This window comes from Dermochelys coriacea, chromosome 18 (assembly GCF_009764565.3).
Source record: "Dermochelys coriacea isolate rDerCor1 chromosome 18, rDerCor1.pri.v4, whole genome shotgun sequence".
Classification (NCBI taxonomy): domain Eukaryota; kingdom Metazoa; phylum Chordata; order Testudines; family Dermochelyidae; genus Dermochelys; species Dermochelys coriacea.
In genome coordinates, this window is record NC_050085.1 from 4,670,225 (window position 1) to 4,689,248 (window position 19,024).

The window sequence follows — 19,024 nt, forward strand, 5'->3', positions numbered from 1 at the left end:
TCAGGGAGGTGGAGTACCTCTGTCGACAGGAGAAGCCTTCCCATTGGTATAGGTAACGTCTTCACTGAAGCGCTACAGTGGTGCAGCTGCAGTGTTTTAAGCGTAGACAAGCCCTCAGGGAGGTGGATTCCTTCACTTACAGGAGAAGCCCTCCCATCGGCGTAGGAGAGTCCACACTGGAGCTGCACTGCTGTAGTGGTGTTACTGTAGGCAAGCTCTGAGCTAGAGAACTTCTGGGTCTAGAACGTGGTGACCATGTTTGGGTCAAACTGGACAGAGAAAAAGGATGGAGAACTCCAGTTCTTGTAAAGAAAAAGAATTGAGCACCCAGATCGTGTGTGATTGAGAGCAACGGCGGAGATTTCAGCAGAAACCGTCGACATCTACAGTTTGTTCCTCAGAATGAAGAATCAACAGAGCAAACTCTGCCGATGGCAGATGCAGAATGAGAAGAAGAAGGGCTGGTCTACCCTGGGAACTTACACTGGCACAGCTACCCCTCGCAGCGGTGTGAAAATCCCACCCCGAGAGCCGTAGCTGTGCCGACCTAACCCCTGTGTCGACAGCACTAGGTCAATGGAAGAATTCTGTCAACCCAGCTACCGGCTCTCGGGAAGGTGGATTACGCCCCTGACTAGTGAGTGTCCACACTGATGCACTATAGCAGTGCTGCTCTCCTGCTGTAGCGTTTTAAGAAGATGGAGCTAAAGGCTCAGAATTTCAAACCAGTTGTTACAACTAATAGACAGCCAGGTGACCAAGCTGTTACACATTCAGGGCACATAATTAGAAAACCAGTACGATTCAGGGACACCGAACAGACTGATCTGTGCTGAACTTTAGGTATAGTGTGATAGTGTATATTAACCTAGAACTTAAAGGGGGAGATGTAATGGAATGCTAAACTGTATCACGCTGTTCAGCCACCAGGTGAACTGATTTAAGCTAACCTCCGCCAAACCAGGCAGGACCCTGTAGTGAACACATCTGCTGTGTACTCTGGGAAGGATGCTCTGAGGCCAGTCTGTATCTGATACGGAAGTCTGACCTGCTAGTAGCAGCTTTGCTTGTACAAGAAATACATTGCAACGCACATGGCCCGTAGCTACAATCACTGTGCGCGCAAGTGCACAGCAAAAAAAAAAAAAACCCAGCAAATTATTTCTTCTGACCAGCAACAAGAAAGGCCCTAGAAAACTAGCTGGGCCAGTCAAAACCCAGCCAAAGCCTTCAGTTTAACTTTTCATCCATAAGAGAGATCCCCTCTCTGGCTAGCCAGGGACTGGCTGAGTAAGGAGTTAGAGGAGAGTGCACCTGTTACTGAATCACCAGCATGCAGACCCTGCCCTGTGTCCCCCAGAGCACTCGATGAGCCCAGCCCTGAGTGACATATGGGCTTGGCACAGAAGTATAAAGCTGGTGAGATGGGCCTGAGCACCATGGAGCCACGGAGCCTGTGGGCCATGGAGGCCATGGCTCCACTATGCGGGACAGGGCATCTCTCCAAACCTTGAGCCTGGGGAGAGAGTAGAATCTTGCCCTGCACTTGACCCCAGAAGGCATTTGGAGTGTGTCCGAAGCAGAGCATTATGGGGGGAATTTAAGCAAATGGGTCATTTTCCCTAGGACCGATTGCAATGTCTCAGTCAGTGACAGCAGAATCCCCCTGACTGATACCTGCGCTGCCATCGAATGGCGTGTACCCAGCCCCGGGTTCATCGATCACATCCACTATGTCCTCCACTCACCTCGGCCTGCCCAACAGCCCTTCACTAAAGAGAGAAAGGTCTGCTGTAAAACCAGACTTGCCGCTCCTGCTCTGCCTGCAACCCACAGCGCAGCCAGAGCTCCTGGGGGGCTTTGCCCAGGTGAGAAGAGCAGGAGGATTTGCTCACATTTTAAAATTGCTCTCCAAGCTGATTTATCATTCAGACGTTGGGTGTGTGTGTGGGGGTGAATCGCTGTCTTTGCTCCCCAGTTCAGTATCACCTCAGCGACCGGCTCAGTGGCAGCAGGGCTAGCTTGTGCCTGGATGTGCTCAGGGATCAGGAGTTAAGTGTTTACGTGATAAGCGATATGTTAAAAACATAAAAATGAATTAAAAATGTTAATGCTAAAAAGTTAAAAATGAATGCTCGCCGACAGTACTATACTATTAGTTAATAGGCAGAATTAACTTGCTGGCCTGGGGCCAAGCCCGTCAGCCAGAGCCAGAACAGCTGAAGCTTTGGGCTTTGCTTTGACGTGATTTGCTGCTGTAGCAAGACTCCAGTTTCAGTAAAAATACGCTAGTGTTTCCCCCTCCCAACCTGCCCCTTGCCTGGCTGCTCGAGGCTCTCTGGAGCCCAAGGGATTCTGCCAGAAGCCAAAAATCTTCCCTTTCACATGCAGAGACTTGAGCAGGAGGCAGGTTCCCCAGCTGCCTGGCTGCTCCCCACTCATCTTTATAGACAGTTTTACTGCCCCAGATTTCACCAAGAGACTAGCACCAAATTCTTCCTTTTGAACATAAAAATGCGCTCCCAGCTATGGGATCCAGCCAGCTCCAGTATCGCCAGGCCCCCAGTAGGCAGGTAGAAAACTCACTGGAACATTGGTGGAAGATGAAGATTAAATGGGCACTGATCCAACGCAACCAAAGGATGCCACTCCCTGCTTCCCTCTAGTGCTGGTGACTCCTGGCTCCCTACCTTGACACCATCAGAGAAGAGAACCCAAATGGAAACTGGAGGAGCAGGGCTGGAGGGGCTACTGGGGGTCTGTGCCCCAGCCACCTTTTGATCTGAGGTGGGCATGGTCTTGCCAGGTCCTCGGTGAATGGAGCAGGAGGAAATGAGCAGCTGGATCAATGGGGATGCTCCTGTTAAAGGTGGCGATCGCGCCATATCTGACCTCTCAGTCCTTGTTCTGGGGTCTAATAGATCACTCTGTGGTCTAGGTGGGATCCTTGACCAGCTAACACATGTTAAAATACAGTTTGCTCTGTCTTTACTAGGGATTAAAAACATTAGTTAAAACATGGTAGCAACCACCTTTTGTCCTAATCTAGACACACCCTCTGGTGTAACTAAGGCCATGTCTACATGGCAGAGTGTTTTGTGTATAACCTAAGGGGTTAATTTAAATCAGTCTGGTTATACCAATATAACCCTGGTGTGGACACTCTTACTCCAGGGGGTTTAAACTAACCTAAAAATCCCCAACCTTATACTAGAATAAGAGTGTCCACATGGGCACTTAGACAAGTATAACTAGATCGGTGTAACTGTTAAAACTTCCCCATGCAGACAAGACCATGCACTATTGTGGTAAGCTAAATGCAGTTGTAGCATTGTAGTTAGTTGATTGCCACTAGGAGGCAGCACAGAGAGCACCAGCTATAGAGAAGCTGGCTCTCTGAGATACCCTACAATCAGATTTCAGAGTAGCAACCGTGTTAGTCTGTATACGCAAAAAGAAGAGTAGTTGTGGCACCTTAGACACTAATTTATTTGAGCATAAGCTTTCGTGAGCCACAGCTCACTTCATCGGATGCATTTCTTTTTTCTTTTTCTTTTTTAGTGAGCTGTAGCTCACGAAAGCTTATGCTCAAATAAATTTGTAAGTCTCTAAGGTGCCACAAGTACTCCTTTTCTTCCTACAATCAGATTTTCTGTCTCTCCCTGAATAGCTTTAGTATAGGCCACACACATGGATCTGGCACAAAGATGAAAATAAGGAAATGGGGTGGGGGTGGTGGGGAATGGGAGCATCAAATCCAGCCAGACCATAAGGAGAAAAGTCATTTTCTCCTAAACACACATATATCTGGCCATGAGATCTGCTATGTACACATTCAGAGGGATAGATCCAGTGGCCTCCGGTGGGGGGAAGAGACCCAATAGGGAGTGTAGATGTTTGAGAGAGGCTCCCTGGGGCTGAGGTTCAGTCATTTCCCCAGGGCCATGGCCAACATCTGCTGGTGGAGTCCAAAGTGGACCTGAGGGATATATGACCTCCTGAGGTCCCTTCCAACCCTGATATTCTATGATTCTATGATAGACGCTCCTGAGCATGGAGCGAGGGGATGATTGGGTGGGGCAGTGCTGGGTCAGGGTTCTTTGATATATTTATTAATGACTCTGAGGAGACGGAGGAGAGCAAGATGGCGACGTTTGCTGGTGACCCTGGGCTCTAACTAAAACAAACCATAAAGAACTGGGAGAAACTCCAGCTGAGCTGAGCATGGTGGAGATGGCACAGGATAATGGCAGGAGAAATCCAGGCTGGCTAAGTGTCCAGTTGTGCACGTTGGCAAATATAGCCTGAGCTTTCCATTGGTGCTGCTGGGCATGCAGTTCCAGGGATCCTATGAGGAAAAGGCTTGGGGGGTATTGGGGGCGTGAGACATTGGTCTGGCACACAGCAGCAGCAGCTAAACAAGCAAAGAGGCTGTTTGGAGATATTCAAAATGGGAGAGAGAGGAATATGATCTAGTGACATTGTATCAAACGGCAGGGCCACCGTTGGGAGCTCTGTGCCCAGGCTTGGGCACCTTGCAACAAGAAAGATCTAGTGGGGAGTAAGGGGTTCTGTGAAAGACAGTGGAAATGGTTTGAGACCCGTGTGGTACTCTCTTACAGCAGAGGGTGGAGAGCCCAGGGCTCTTCCCCTTGGAAGGGGCGTTAGAAAAGTATTGCAGGTGATGAAGAGCAGAGGGAGAGCTGGTCAGTGCCTCTTCAGTATCCTGCCTGCTAATATGAGAACACTTGGCCTCTCTAGCACATCAGTGGCAGCTCCATTTAGATTCACTGAAGGGAACCGCTTCTCCATGCAACCAGTGTGAGTCATGCTGTGGGCTTCTCTGTCAGAAGAGAGCATCACCACGCTACATCCAGTGGTCATTTTGATGAGCAATAATAAAATGTGTAGCTTTGTGTGCTCAAGAAGGGAATGGAGTCTCCCGTGCCTGGGCTGGAGCGGTCTGCTGCTGGGGTCAGGGAGGGTCGTTCCCCTCCTGTGCACAGCTCTGCACAATTAACCAGCTGCATTGTTGCCGGCGTTTACCTTCCTCTGACGTGCTGGCTATTGCCACTGGAGGGCAGTGGGATGCAGAGTGCATAGGCTGATGGTGGACCTCTGTGTGCCCAAGCTGCTGTAATATAGTACCAGGGGAGGGGACCAGGAAGCTCGTGGTGGGATTAATCCTGGGCTGGAGCTGCTGCATGCTGGGGCCCTGGGCATGAAGTCAGAGCTCGCCAATATAATCATTTGGGGATGATCACAATGGGGACTGGCCCCCAAATGCCCCATGGCGCTTTGCCATAGCTTCTGAGAGCAGATGGGCTAAGGGGTTGTCTCATTGTCGGGAACTTGGACCCCAGGAAACCCCCTCTCCAAAAGCTCTCTGTCCCAACTACGTTAAGAGCTTCCAGAACCATGTGGTGCCTCGTTCACCTTTCTATGGGGCTCCACGCAGAGTTCAGACCCCCTGTTCTCCCTCCCATGCCAGCAGAGCAGTGCTGTGACAGGGGAGTGTGAGCTCCAGGAGTGCTGCTTGCCATGGGAGCTGGCTGCGGGGCATGGGGGGATGTGTGTACTGGGGAATGACAGCCGCAGGGGCAATGCTGTCACTGCAGGCAGCAGGTGGAGGGGGGACACAGACAGGGGTGGGGCTGCTCCTGCATTAGACCACTTGAGGCAGGGAGTGTGCCTGGCTTTGGATTAGTCTTATTGACACTGGGTAGCCTAAGAGCAATGTGGGGAGTGAGGGGCTGATAAAGGGGGAGCCCATAAGCCAGGGAATGCAGTTGCAGGGCAACGTGGGCTGAGTGGCTTTCTCCAGGGCAGGGACTGAGACAGCACCAGTCACCTGGAATCCAGGCGAGAAGCGGGCCGAGCAGCACAGCCACTGAAGGAACACTGAAGGCAGAAGAGTTCAGGCCTGCAGCACCTCAGCTCACTTGGAGGGGTGGGGCAGGAACCCCCCAGGGCCATAGTTTCTGGTCAAAGAGGCTAGAATAGTTTTGCCAACACCAGAAACCACTGCACTGGGGGATGTCGGCCAGGGCCAAGGTGCCAGGGAGAGAGGGGGCCAGATCCTGATCTCATTCACATGACTGCAGATATAGGGTAACTGCTGGGACAGCAGTGGAGTTAGTCCACTTTGCACTGGTGCAAGTGAGGCTGGGGCATAGCGCAGGACATGCTGTTTCTTGTGGCTAGAGTAGCTTTTGGGCCATGCTGAACGCAAGGGGTCAAACTCAGCTCTTGAGCGCTTTGCTGTCTGGACCATTACTGTACACTGCCTGCAGGAAGTACCCTGAGACAGTTACACTGGCACAACTGAGAGCCAGTTTGGTCACTGATTTTCATCTCAGTTACACCATTGCCTTCAGCGGAGTCACTCCTGATTGACACAGATGTGAGTGGGAGGCGAGTCAGGCTCTATAGCCCTGTGAAGCCTTAGTCAGCACTGGAGATGCAGGGCCCACCGTGCATGGGACCACTGCTCCACTTTTGCATGCTTCACTGGGACTAATATCCCTACACCTAATACAACAAGAGGGTGGGGGATAAGCCGGGATTCCGGAGGGATGAGCCAGGAATTAGCCACCCCCTCAATTTGCCTGTGTTTTATCTGACTCTTGCTATCAGGTTTTTGCCCCTCTGCTGGGGAAGGTTGGCAAAGCTTTGGGGTGGTAAAAGCACACAAGAAGCAAATTGCTCCATTTGAACCCCTCCCTTTCCCAGCCCAGGGGCTGACAACGGGCCCACTGCAGGAGACTTTGTGGCTGAGTGGCAGGAGATCAGCCACAGGGGAACCATCCCTTGACTCAGAGAGGAGCCTGGATTCCTGTGCCGGGGCCATGCCCAGGACTGCCAGCTTGAATGCACCACTGGGTAATGCAAACCCCGACAGCTGCTTCCTACATTCTCTGTAAGAGCCTGACAGTGTAACCCCCCGCTGGCTGGAGCCCGGGTCGGGCGCAGGTAACCCCCGCAGGGCCCAGCCCGGGTTCTGCGGGCACCTGCCTGGCACGTGCCGCGGGGGGCGCGGGCGATCCCGGGGCGCTGCTCCCCTGGCCCGGCAGGTGCGCCCGGCCGCGGCGGACAGACAGCGCCGGGAGATACCACTGGCGGCGGGGGGCGGGCGCCGGCCCCCCGGCCCAGCCGGCGCGGCGGGCGCGGGGGCGGGGCGGCGGCGAGCGCTCCCCCGCGCGGCGCGGGGCGGGGTGGGTCGCTCCAGCCTGGCGGAGCGGGGCCGGCTCCGCGCGCCCCGATGGCTCACTCGGCGGCGAGCGCGCGGCGCGTGTGTCTGCCTGCGCGGGGCCGGGCTGGCCGCATGGAGCCGCGGCCGCTGCCCCGCTAGCCCGGGCCGCCGCCCCGCGCCCGCCCCCGCCCCTGCCCGCGCCCGCGCCCGCCATGGCGCTGCTGGCCGGCTGCTGCCTGCTGCTGCTGCTGCCGCTGCTCGCCGCCGTGGAGGGTAAGTGCGGCCCCGGGGCTCGGCGGGCGCAGGCGAAGGCATGGCGGGGAGCAGCCGCCTTTGCCGGGGGCCGGCGCCGCACCCCTCCTCCCCCCGCCGCGGCACGGGGACGGGCCCCAGGGAAGCGCTGCAGCGAGCCCCCGGCCGGGGCCCCTGGAGCCTGGGGGCCGTGCAAAGTTTGCAGCCTGAGGGTGGAAGTGCGGGGGGGGGGGGGGGATAGGGCTCGTGGGCCGGGGGCAAGGACCCCGCTGGCCGGGGGCTCTGGGCTGCAGCTGTCGGGCTTGGCCGGTGGCGCCTGGACCTTCCCAAACATGGCGTGGAGATGGAGTGGGCGTGTGGGGCACACAGGTCCCCCCTCTCCCCATGCCGTCTGCAGCGGGTTCTGGCATGTGCCTTGTTGGCATTGCCAGCCTGATGCCTGGGCTGTGCCCTCTGCCGGCACCACCGGTAGCTGCCCATGGCTTGGCGGGCAGCTCCGGCGTGGCGGCTGTGCAGACTGAGAGAGATGCTTAGGGTTCCTGGTCCTGGCGCCCCACAGGCTGCCCACCTCGGCCTGGTGCTGGCGGGTGGGCGAGGGTTTGGCGTGTGCCTGTCGTGGGCCCTGCCACCTTCCTGGCTTCCGGAGCCTGACGTTGGCCCTTGGCGTGGGCTTTCGGGAGCCCTGTGTGCCCTGGAGCCGACGTGTTCCCAGCTGCGTTCTCCCCAGGCTGGATGCCAGGTAGGGAGCCTGTGGAACGTGGGTGCGTTCGGAACATGCTGCCCGACAGGGGGAGACTCATTTTGGCGGCACCGTCTGGGCACGGGATGCGGTGGGATTCATCCTTCTCGCAGCCCTGTCCATCCGTGCCCTCACACCGCCCTCTGCACTGGGAGAGAGCTGGCCCTGTCGCCCAGGGAAGCACCAACTGCACGGAGCCCTGGGCTCCCCTCTCTGGGGCCGAGAGGAGCGGGCCGTCTCCGGCTGGACTCTGGCTTGGTGAGAGCTTTGAGGGCAGCGAATGGAACTTGTGTTCGAGGCAAGGGGTGACTGGATCCCCTGCTGGGCGGATGGATGGGTTTGTGTGGACGCCACTGGGTTTGGATGTCAAGACAAATGCCCGGAGGGGCCCTCGGCTCTGTGTTGGTGTGGCTAGGGATGAGGCACTGTTGATTAAGTCGGAGTTTTGGGGAATGACTCATGGGTTGGCCAGCTATACATAGTGATATTTACAATATGCGCGCTTGGCACAAACAGGACTATTTACGTTGCAGCAGAGAGCACTAGCCAGCAGTGCTGTTCAGAGGAGCCCGGCATGTTTTTAATTATAGGGAGATGAGTGTGTCTATAGGAACATCCATGTCCAGGGCGGGTGGCTGGCCTGATCAAATGGCAGTATTGATGGTTGACAGTGGCATTCCTGCAAAGCCAGGCAGACCCAACACTGCTGACTACAGCAGGAGTGGCTGCTGCATAGGCGACTAGAGTCACGGGAGGGGAGGGGGCTGGGGCTGTGCACAGGAGCTGGCTGACACCTTTGCCCCCACCCTCCTAGTGCAACTTTTCTGTGGCAGAGGAGAGCCCCATGCAGCCCCCCCGGTCAGCGCTAGGGATCAGTAGCCCCATGTACCGTGGCGCTGCCTGGCCATAGGGCTCCTTCTCCATTTTCTAGAAGGAGCCAGAAATGCCAGATAACATGGGCGGCTTCCTGGTGCCGTGGCAGTGTCTGGCTGGGCGCGGAGTCAAGAACGTCCTGGACTCAGGGGGCTTTTCTCCCCTGTTAACTGGATCGCCCGGCAATGCAGAACCCAGGCTGTCAGCTTTGGGGGTCTGACTGGCCTCACATTAACATTTCCCCCACACACGCTTCCCTGGGTGCTCCACAGTGTGTGTGTCCTGGTCAGGGGCTCTCAGCAGATGTTGCCCCACCAGGGAAAGGGGACAACCCCTGGGAGGCGGATCTGTTCTTTGGCCAGTCGCGTTGGTCCAAGCGTTTCTCCAGCTGTGTGTTAGTGTCACTCTCTGCCTGTCCAGTGGCCCGTCGGCACCCACCCTCAAGCCCCTGCACCTGAGCGAGGAGCCTGCGTCTTTCCATTTTTGCAGCGAAGGGCCCCTAGCCCTCCCCAAGGGGGCTTTGCTCACATGGGTTTGAAATAGGGAAACAAGCAGCTTTTTTGGGAAAGATGATCCTGGGCCTGGCTTGAAGTCATTGGGCTGGGCCTGGTCTCAGGCTCCTCTCCGAGATCCTGCCAGCACCGGCTTGGAGCATGGAAATGAAACCAGAGCTGAGGCCGAGTCTCCTGCTCCTGCCGCTCGCTCCTTTACCATTTACTGTAGCGAGGGCCTTGTTGTCTCCACCTGAAGGAGTGTCTGGTGCTCCTGTGGGCTGTGGCACCACACAGGTCAGCAGCTCCATCCTTGCTTTGCAAAGCTCCAGTCAGCAAATGCAGTGCTCCTTACTGGCCAGCCCCCAAACTGCCAGATTGGGGGGGGGAGGTGGGAGTGCTGCCAGTTTAAAAAGTCATTAACATTATGGAGAGCCATTGGTGGGGGTATGCTGGGTGTGGAGCGGGAGGAGGAGGGCCGTAGGGGGAAGGGCTTGCATAGGGAAGTCCTGCTCTACTTAGGCCTGTTGGGCACTGGAAAGAAAAGAGCTGGGGGAGAGGGGGAAGGGGAGGAGAGTGTGGGAGCAAGGAGAGGGAGTCACAAACCAGCTGGACATTAGAGCCTGAAACACAGTTGCCAGAGTCAAAATGGGACAAATGCAAACTGGGGTCAATGTGTTTCCCATTGGACTCTCTGGGCCTCACGCTGGGTGTGAGTGACTCACGCAACGGGTGTGAGTGTGCACTGGTGCTATGTAAGCTGCGTCTCTTGGGCATTCAGTGGAGTGGGGAGGTGGGGAGAGTGGAAATGTGCCGCAGGCAGTGGGGGCTCGGAGATGGATATCTCATAGGCTGCACTCTCCAGAGGCCTAGCTGCTTTCCATGCTGCTAGCTCCTTGCCCCTCCCCCCCGCCTCCCCAGATGGGTCAGCTTCACTCATGTGCTTGCTAACTGAATGCCAGGTTGGTGTAAGTCACTCATATTATGCCCTTGAGCTGCCCCCCTCCCTGATGGATAATGTCCATTGCCTGCGAGGGCAGTCCTGGGCATGGCCCATGGTCCCACACTATTTCTGTGTGATGTCTCAGAGTAGCAGCCGTGTTAGTCTGTATTCGCAAAAAGAAAAGGAGTACTTGTGGCACCTTAGAGACTAACAAATTTATTAGAGCATAAGCTTTCGTGAGCTACAGCTCACTTCATCGGATGGTGTGATGTCTAAAATTGTAGGATTGGAAGGGAGTTTGGGAGCTCATCTAGTCCAGTCCCTTGCACTCATGGCAGGACTAAGTCTAGATCAGGGGGCACCCAGCATTATGTTCATGCGAGCAATCCCCAGCTCAGGCTGGCTCTGTCTCTCTGATAGCAAAGCCTAGCCCAGAACTACTGCCCCCAAGCTGAATGCAGGCAAGGCAGAACGATGACCAGCTTGGCTGTCTCAGGGTGCTGTGGTGCTCTCCTCCCTCCTTCAGTCACTCTTCTCCAAGGTGGTAAGCCTGGCATGCTGGTTGGTCCTGCAGCTGCCTTGTCAGGCTGTGGCTCTGCCTTGGCCGGTATAGGAAGCTCAGACATTTATGCTTCAGTGCCAGTGTCTAATCCATTCTAGCCTCCCTTGCCTTGTGCGAGGTGGGCTATTGGTAGGTCCCCCTGGTACTTGCCTCCGCTCTAGCAGGTTGGCTAAGCATGTGTGCCAGATCTACTGACACAGCAAATCAGCGTTAAGAGTCCTTCCTTACACTGGAGGCTCGGCAGCGTCTCACTCCACCATGTGTCTGAGTGACACCTCCTCAGCCCCTGCTCCCTAAATGTTCCCCTGCTGCCTTCGCAGCGGCAACAGACTCCTGGCTGTTTTTCCTTTTTCTCCAACAGGCAGGGCAAGACCTTTGGCTTATTTATGGGAGACAGTGTTGTCTAGTTGTTAGATCACGGATCATCTTCTAGGAGACAAGACTCCTGGATTCTATTCCCAGCTCTGTGATGTTGGGGAGGTCATTTGTCCCCTCTGTCTCTCAGTTTTTCCCATCTTTAAATGAGTGAAATAATACAGACTCCCATCCTGGGAGGCTTCACTGATTGATGATGTAAGGTGCTTTGAGATCCTTTGTTGAAAGTAAAAAGAATGCTGTACCGACCAGTAATAGATATATACGTATCCGTATTTACACAACTTGGGCTAATTCCCCAAAGCTACACGTAATAATGAGCAAAATCGTTGAGAAGAAAAATGTAAACTGAGAAGTGTGTATGGGAATTAGGAGTTGTTTAAGAACACTTCACTAGGTGCTCCAAAAGTCTCAGTATCTCAGTGTGAAAAAAGGCTGTTTTTTAAATCTTAAAGGAAGTGTGCAAAGAACAATAAAACATAAATCAGTGTGGAAAAAGGGGAGGTAAATGGCAGTGAATATAAAACAGAAGCTGAGAGGGTGCAGACGGCTGATAAGAGAAGCAAAAGGGATCCTCCCCGTATCTGTGTCAGAGAGTTAAGGGTAGTAAGGAGGTGTGTTCAAAATGTATCCGGAACAAAAGGAATCCTAAAAATAGTGTTGTCAATAGTGGTGCAGAAAAGGCAAGAAGGGTTCAATAAATATTTGTCCTCTATTACGAATCAAGTTGGATGATATATCCATTGTGTACAATGATGTAAAAATACTTCTCCCAGGGTAATGAAAAGGATGTTCAGTAGCAGCATCTACTAAAGTTACACCTTCTAAAATCAGCAGGGCCAAAAAGCTTGAACCCAAGAGGTTTAAAAGAGTTGGCCAAGGAGCTCTTCATACCTTTGATTTTTACTTTTAATAAAACTTGCAGTGCTTGAGAGGTTGTAGAGGGCTAGAAGAAATGCAATATTATTCGAACAAAATGTTAAAGAATAAATGGGATAATCTGGGTAACGATAGGGTACTATTAGCCTGACATCGATGCTGGGCAAAACAGTGGAACAGCTAACACCAGAACTCTATCACTAACAAATCAAAAGATGGAAATATAATTAATATTGGTGCACGTGGTTTCATGGAAAATAGGTCTTGTCACACCACCTTGATATCATTCTTTGATAAGATACAAGTCTGGTTGATAAAGGCAATTGTGTTGACTGAATATACTTAGAATTCTGTAAAGACTTAGCTCTGTCAGACATTAATAATTCCCCTCCGCCCTCCCTCCCGAAATGTATAAAATCATTGCAACCCATATTAGATGGATTAAAAATGTGCTAACGACCGATCTCCAGCTGCAGTTGCTGGTAGGGAAGGATCCACAATGGGGTGTTCCCAGTGGGGTCCTTGCAGGGCTTGGTTCTCAGCCTAAAGCTATTCAATAATGTGTCATTACATGTGTTTGGCAGAAGGGGTGGCTAACTAAGGGGAGCACCTTGGGGTTCTGGTTAGGAGCAGCTTGCGGGAGCCTGACTGTGAACACAGTGAGGCCCTGGCATGCTGCTCAGCCAGGCCAAGGTGTCGAAAGGCCTTGTCTAAGCAGTACATAAAATGCTTGCACTGTGCTGGTGTAGTGATAGTATCACAAAGTCCCTTGTGTAATACTGGCTGTAGTGGCATCAGTGTGCTTACCGTAGGCTCACTATTCCTGTACAGAAAGAAGAATAGCTCTGCGAGTGGGAGGCACTTTTGTACTGGTAAAACTGCATCTACAGGGGAATAATACCGGCAAACCTATGTCAGTGGTACATTCACAACCCCCGACTGGCATTCTGCTGGCACAAACGCTGCATGTAAGCCAGGCCAGAGGTACATTGAAAATCTGCGGGAGGGGAGGAAATCGGTGACTTTCCTGTCCTGACCTGTTGTGTCCCTCAATCGCATTTCCCTTGGGGGATCCTGAAATAGATTCTCAGCAGGGACTGATCAACAGAGCCAGTGCTAGGACCGAGGCAGGGAGCAATGGGGTCATTCATGGAGCATTCTGCCATGGTTGGGATGCCCTGTCCTCTGTCACAGCCAGGGGGCGCTCTGGACTGCGGAGGGCAACAGCAGAAATAGGCCAACGGCAGATGAATTCCCGAACATCTGGATGCTGCTCATCTTAGCTGACTGAATTTTTTGGGAAAACAGGCTCTCTGATACTGCCTGCTTCTGGATCAGCCCCAGGGCTTGCTGGCCTTCAAGAACTGTGGCTGAATGGGGAAGGGCGGGGGCCATGGCAACTACTGGGGGTAGGGGAGGCCCTATTTGGAGACTTTTGTGGCCCCAGAAGGGTTCAGTTCATAGCTCCCCAGCCTTGCTGTAAGGCCGTGTTGAAAGGCTCTGGGGGGCTGCAGGAGGTTCAGGAGGCCTTGTGGCTCCTTGGGAGCCTGGGCCTCAGTGGGAGCTTTACTATTGGCTCTGATGGCAGCAGCCGGGGCTCTCCCTTTGCTGATCCTGTGGGCTCAGTGCAGGCCATCCAGCTCCTACCCTGTGCTGAACTGTGGGCACTTGGGCCTCCAGGACTGAGCACTAGAACCACCCGGAAAGTGGAATAGGTGTGGTGGGAGAGCCGCCCCCCCCCATCACAGTTCCATCACTGCCTCCTCCAAGATCGGGTCTGCCTGAGGAGAGAGAGTTACGGGCTCTGGGTCTGGCTGGGGTCAGCACCTTTACTGTGGAGATTGATAGGATGAAGTTTGCAAAACTGTCTCCTCTTCATTGCCGTGTGATCCCAGGCCAGCCCTCCCTAGGTGTCTGGCACGTGGAGGCCCTGCTGGGCTGCCTGCATTCCTTCCAGGCTGACACTTCTCCCCTCCCTCCTTCGTAGGGTGGATGGTCTAGACAAGGCATGAGGCTGGGGCCTGGGAGACCTGGGATTAATTCCCTGCTCTGGCACAGATTTTCTGGGTGACTTTGGGCGAGTCTGTTAATCTGCCTCACTTCCTGTCTGTTCAATGAGGGTAATGCCCTTTGGGGTACTGTGAAATTAAATTCCACTGACGATTGTAAGGTGCTCAGAGGATGTGGTGAGGAAGGCCAGGTAAGTACATAGGGGGTGCTGGAGCTCCTCTATTAGGGTTATCTCTTGCTGCGGCTGTTGTATCTGCTCTTTCCTGAGCCTCAGGCTGGTTTGCACAATTACGATCTGCGGGGAGAGCATGGAGCGGACTCAGATGGGGAGGGCTTCCAGCTATGAGGAACCCATACAGGGTAGGGTTGCCCTGTCACTGTCACTGGCTTGGATCTCACCACGAGGGGAGAATGAACAAGGTGCTGTCTTTAGCACATCGAGAGTGAATGCTGCTCCCGCTGGCTGCCTTTTGACTGGGAATGGGAGGTTCTGGAGCTAATTACCGGTGCCCCTCCAGCCCATGGGAGGCTGCTTTTCCAGCTTGCCCCCCATGCGTGTAGGAGTTTGTCCGGCACTTTGGGATGGAGCTGTGGAATGAAAGACATTCTGGAAATGGATGGGTCCTAGGGTAATTACTCATCACTATCATCCTGGGCTGCTATTTACAATCTGTGCAGCTTCCCTGTAAAGGAGTGACAAGTCCTCCCAACTAGAACCAGTGCACAGGGCAGAAACAGTGTGACCCCCGCCAGTGGCATGTAAAGTGTATATGGTATACGCCCCCTAGCATGAGTATAAATAACAGTGTAGACCAGGAGGTGAAGACACACCTGAACCCTGTGCCAATGTACCCTCCAGGGCTCTCTCTGTTCCTGAGCAGTGCCGCCACATCTATGCTCCTGCTTTTAGCTGTGTAGTGTCCCACTACTGGAGTTTTTACCATTGCAGGGAAAGGCTCTGATGGAAGGTGGCAGTGGGGAAAGGCTCCTGGCAGCCTTTCCCTGACACTGGGAATTCTTTCCCAGGTATCTGCCTGCTGGGTCTTGCCCTCATGCTCAGAGTCTAACTGATCACCAGACTTGGAGTCTGGAAGGAATTTTCCCCTGGATCAGATTGGCAGAGACCCTGCGGGGGTTTTCGCCTTGCTCTGCAGTATGGGGCATGGGTCACTTGCAGGTTTCAACTAGTGTAAATGGTGAATTCTTTGTAACTTGAGGTCTTTAAACTATGATTTGAGGACTCCACCAACTCAGCCAGAGGTCAGGGGTCTGTTACAGGAGTGGGTGGGCGAGGTTCTGTGACCTGTGATGTGCAGGAGGTCGGACTAGATAATCCCGATGGTCCCTTCTGATCTTTAAATCGGAGTCTCTGGTCCAAAATGAAATGTGTAGATGTTTCCAAATGGACATTTTTCAGAACTTTCTGTTCCACCAAACGTTTTGATATTTTTGCCCTTTTCTCCAGATTCAGGACAAAAATGAATTTCCAAATACCAGAGTTTCCCATGCCCCTGGCTTTTTGACCAGGTGTGTTTATCACGAGACAATTGACTCTGCAGCCCTGCTCCTTCAATCCCCCTGCTGGGTGCAACCCCAGGGAGTGTGCTACAACAGTGGTCGCCAAAGTTTTTGGATCACACACCCCCATGGTGTCGCGAAAGAAAGGAGAGGGGAAGACTTACCCCAGGCATGCCGCCGAAGCAAGAAGAAGGGAAGACAGGCTGCAGGTATGCAGAGCTGCTGCCGAAGAAAAGAAGCTCCTCCTGCGTGCACCCCCTGGGGTGCGTGCACCCCACTTTGGAGACTACTGTGCTAGAGAACCGGGGTGAGTTGGGTTTCCTTGTACTGTACCTTGCCGTTGCCATGGCATCTGTCTGTGTGCTTGCAGGGGTGACTGCTGTCATGGAAGGGCCCGTCACAGAGCAGAGCCCCCTTCTGGGCTCTCTTGGACGCTCTCCCTTTGTCATGACTGTTTTGCTGGTGTCTCTAATCGAAAGAGAGAGTCTTGGGCCCTGCCAGGCTGGAGTGGGCTTTGTGTGCAGAGCAGAGCTGCCAGCACAGCCACTTGGCTCACTGGGTGCTCCCAGATCCCTTTATCTCCCTTCTCATAGTGATAACCCACAGGGGAACAACTGGGAGAGGGGCAATATGCAAATAAGAGGGTGTCCTAATAGTATGGCAGTGGATGTGTTCAGAGGCAAAGCACATCAAGTGTCAACTGGATGTTTGCAGTCCCCTGAGCTTGCTGCAGCTGGTACTGGAAGTGCTGGGTCCGTTCTCCTGCCTCCTGAGGTCCAGGCTAATGGTTACAATGCATCATGCATCTGCAAAACCAATGTCCATCCCACTGGAGAATGGCTCTGCGTGGGAGTGGCTCTGTACTCTTCCACCCTGTAGAGAGGGCTCTGGGTTGATGGGGCTGGGTCTTGGGAAGGGGTGTGGCCAGGTGTCTGTGTGCTCCAGCTATTCTTCAGCCACATGAGCTCCATAAGAGAGGGTCTTTGTAGGCAGGGCACACGTTGAGGCCATGCAGGGACAGGAAGGCACAAGTTCATGCCAGGCTCTGCACTGCCCCCACGATAGGATTTGGCAGCCGATCCAAAAAATCAGCGCTCCGCTCCGCGTGAGTGTGGGTGCTTCTTCCCTTGCAGTGAAAGTTGATTTCATTCAGGAAAAAAGTTAGCAAGCTCCCGAATGCTGAAGGGGGACTGTGATTTCAGAGTGATCAAAGCCCACTGTTTATACTGGGGTGAGGGGCTGAGCCCAATGTGCACACCACCTGGGCCCTTGCAATGGGCGGCAGGGCTTGTGGTGGAATGGCTACTCCCTGATCCTCTCCATCCTGCACACTTCACATCGGTGCTAAATTTCCCATTACCTTGAGCATGTAGAGGGTCAGTCCCATGTGCGCACATACCCACATGCATGGGTGACAAGGGGTGTGTGTGTTTGGTCAGTGGGTCCAGTCTGCAAGGACTGTGTCAGTGTGTGTGTGGGGTCTGCAAAGTGTATGTGTGTTGCTGCTCTTGTCTGGGTGTGAAAGGGCAGCCACCTGCCACATCTGGAGGAAGTCAAATCTAGTGGTTAGAACAGGGTACTGGGAGGTGAGAGCCTGGGTTCCCAACTCTGCCACTGAATCGTTGTGTGACCTCGGGAGAGCCATGTTCCCTGTCTGGGCCTCAGCTTGTGCCTCTGTAAAATGTGCCTGGTGCTGACCCATAGTGCCTGGAGCTCTGTGGATAGAAGATGTCAGATAGATGCCCGGTGTAATCTGCAGGGCTGATGTTGCCCTTCTGCTCGGGGACCTCTTGTGCCTATAAAGTGACGGGCAGAATCAGTGATGGAGAGTCATGAGGATAGGAGGGAGGCCGCTGGAGCTGGCTGCCTTCGCTCTGCCACCCCGAGAGCCATCTGGTAGCAGAGCCCTGTGTGTGGTGGCTGGGAGCAGGGACTCGGTCAGCCCTTACAGTGGGGTCCCCTCGGCCTGTATTGGATGGAGGGTGGGAGAGTGGGAGCCCCTTGAGCAGGAGGCATTGTGATTGGAGAGCCAGCCCTGTGTGATTGGATGGAGCAGAGCAGTGGCAGTGTCTGTCTACAAAGCCAAGTGCAGGTTTCAGAGTAGCAGCTATGTTAGTCTGTATTTGCAAAAAAAAAAAAAAAAGAGTACTTGTGGCACCTTAGAGACTAACAAATGTATTTGAACATAAGCTTTCGTGAGCTACAGCTCGCTTCATCAGATGCATCCGATGAAGTACATCAAAAGTAAAATACATTTGTTAGTCTCTAAGGTGCCACAAGTCCTCCTTTTCTTAAAGCCAAGTGCAGGTCTGCTCCTGGCTAGAGCCATTTGTTTTATTAGTGACTAGAGGCTGCTGGATCCAATCTGCCTGGCAACCCCCTCCCAATCAGAGATTCCTTCCTGAGTTCCTGGAGCAAGAGAGCAAAGGATGGAGGGTGGGAGCACAGAGATCAAGCAAGAGGGGACACTGGGACCTGAGCATACCCATGTCCCTCCGGCGGCGGAGTCATCTCTGCATAGAGATACACAGTGGATTCAGATGAGACTCTTGTACAAAGGCAATGTGTGCCCACCCCCATCAGGGCACTGTGGGCGCAAAGCGGGGGAGGGGGGCTGTCGGGTCAGATGCTTTGTGCCCCTGTATTCCCACTTGGCTTCTGAGCAGGCAAAGTCACTGCTCCTGCCAGCAGCTGCCTGGGTACCCCCAGTTCCAGGGGTGTGGCAGGCTGCTTTCCAGGAGCTTTTCCAGGAGCAGGGGCATGGCCAGAGCCTCGTCCTGCTGGGGTCACTGCAGATCAAGATGTGCCGAACGCACCAAGCCAGGCCTCGGAGGAGCCTTTCATGTCTGAGCTGATTATCCTTCCCTGCCTGCGGGAGGGGGTTAGGAAAGCCTGGTAGAGAATGAGGTAATGAGCACGGTAGAGAGGGTTCTCAGGCTCCATACAGACCCTCCCGCCAGACTGTGCAGTGGAGAGGCAGAGCAAAGGGCTGTGCTGAGCCAGGGCAGTCGGGGCGAAGATCAGGGAGTGACTGGCTGGCTGCAGCAGGCACAGGGAATAGCTCCCTGTGATGAGAACACGGCCTCATGGACCCTGAATGCAGCCAGATCCCAGGAAACTAGCCAATACGTTCAGTGTGGCGCTGGCTCCAGCAGTGCCCCTGTGGCTGAGGTCACAGAGCAGCCTGCAC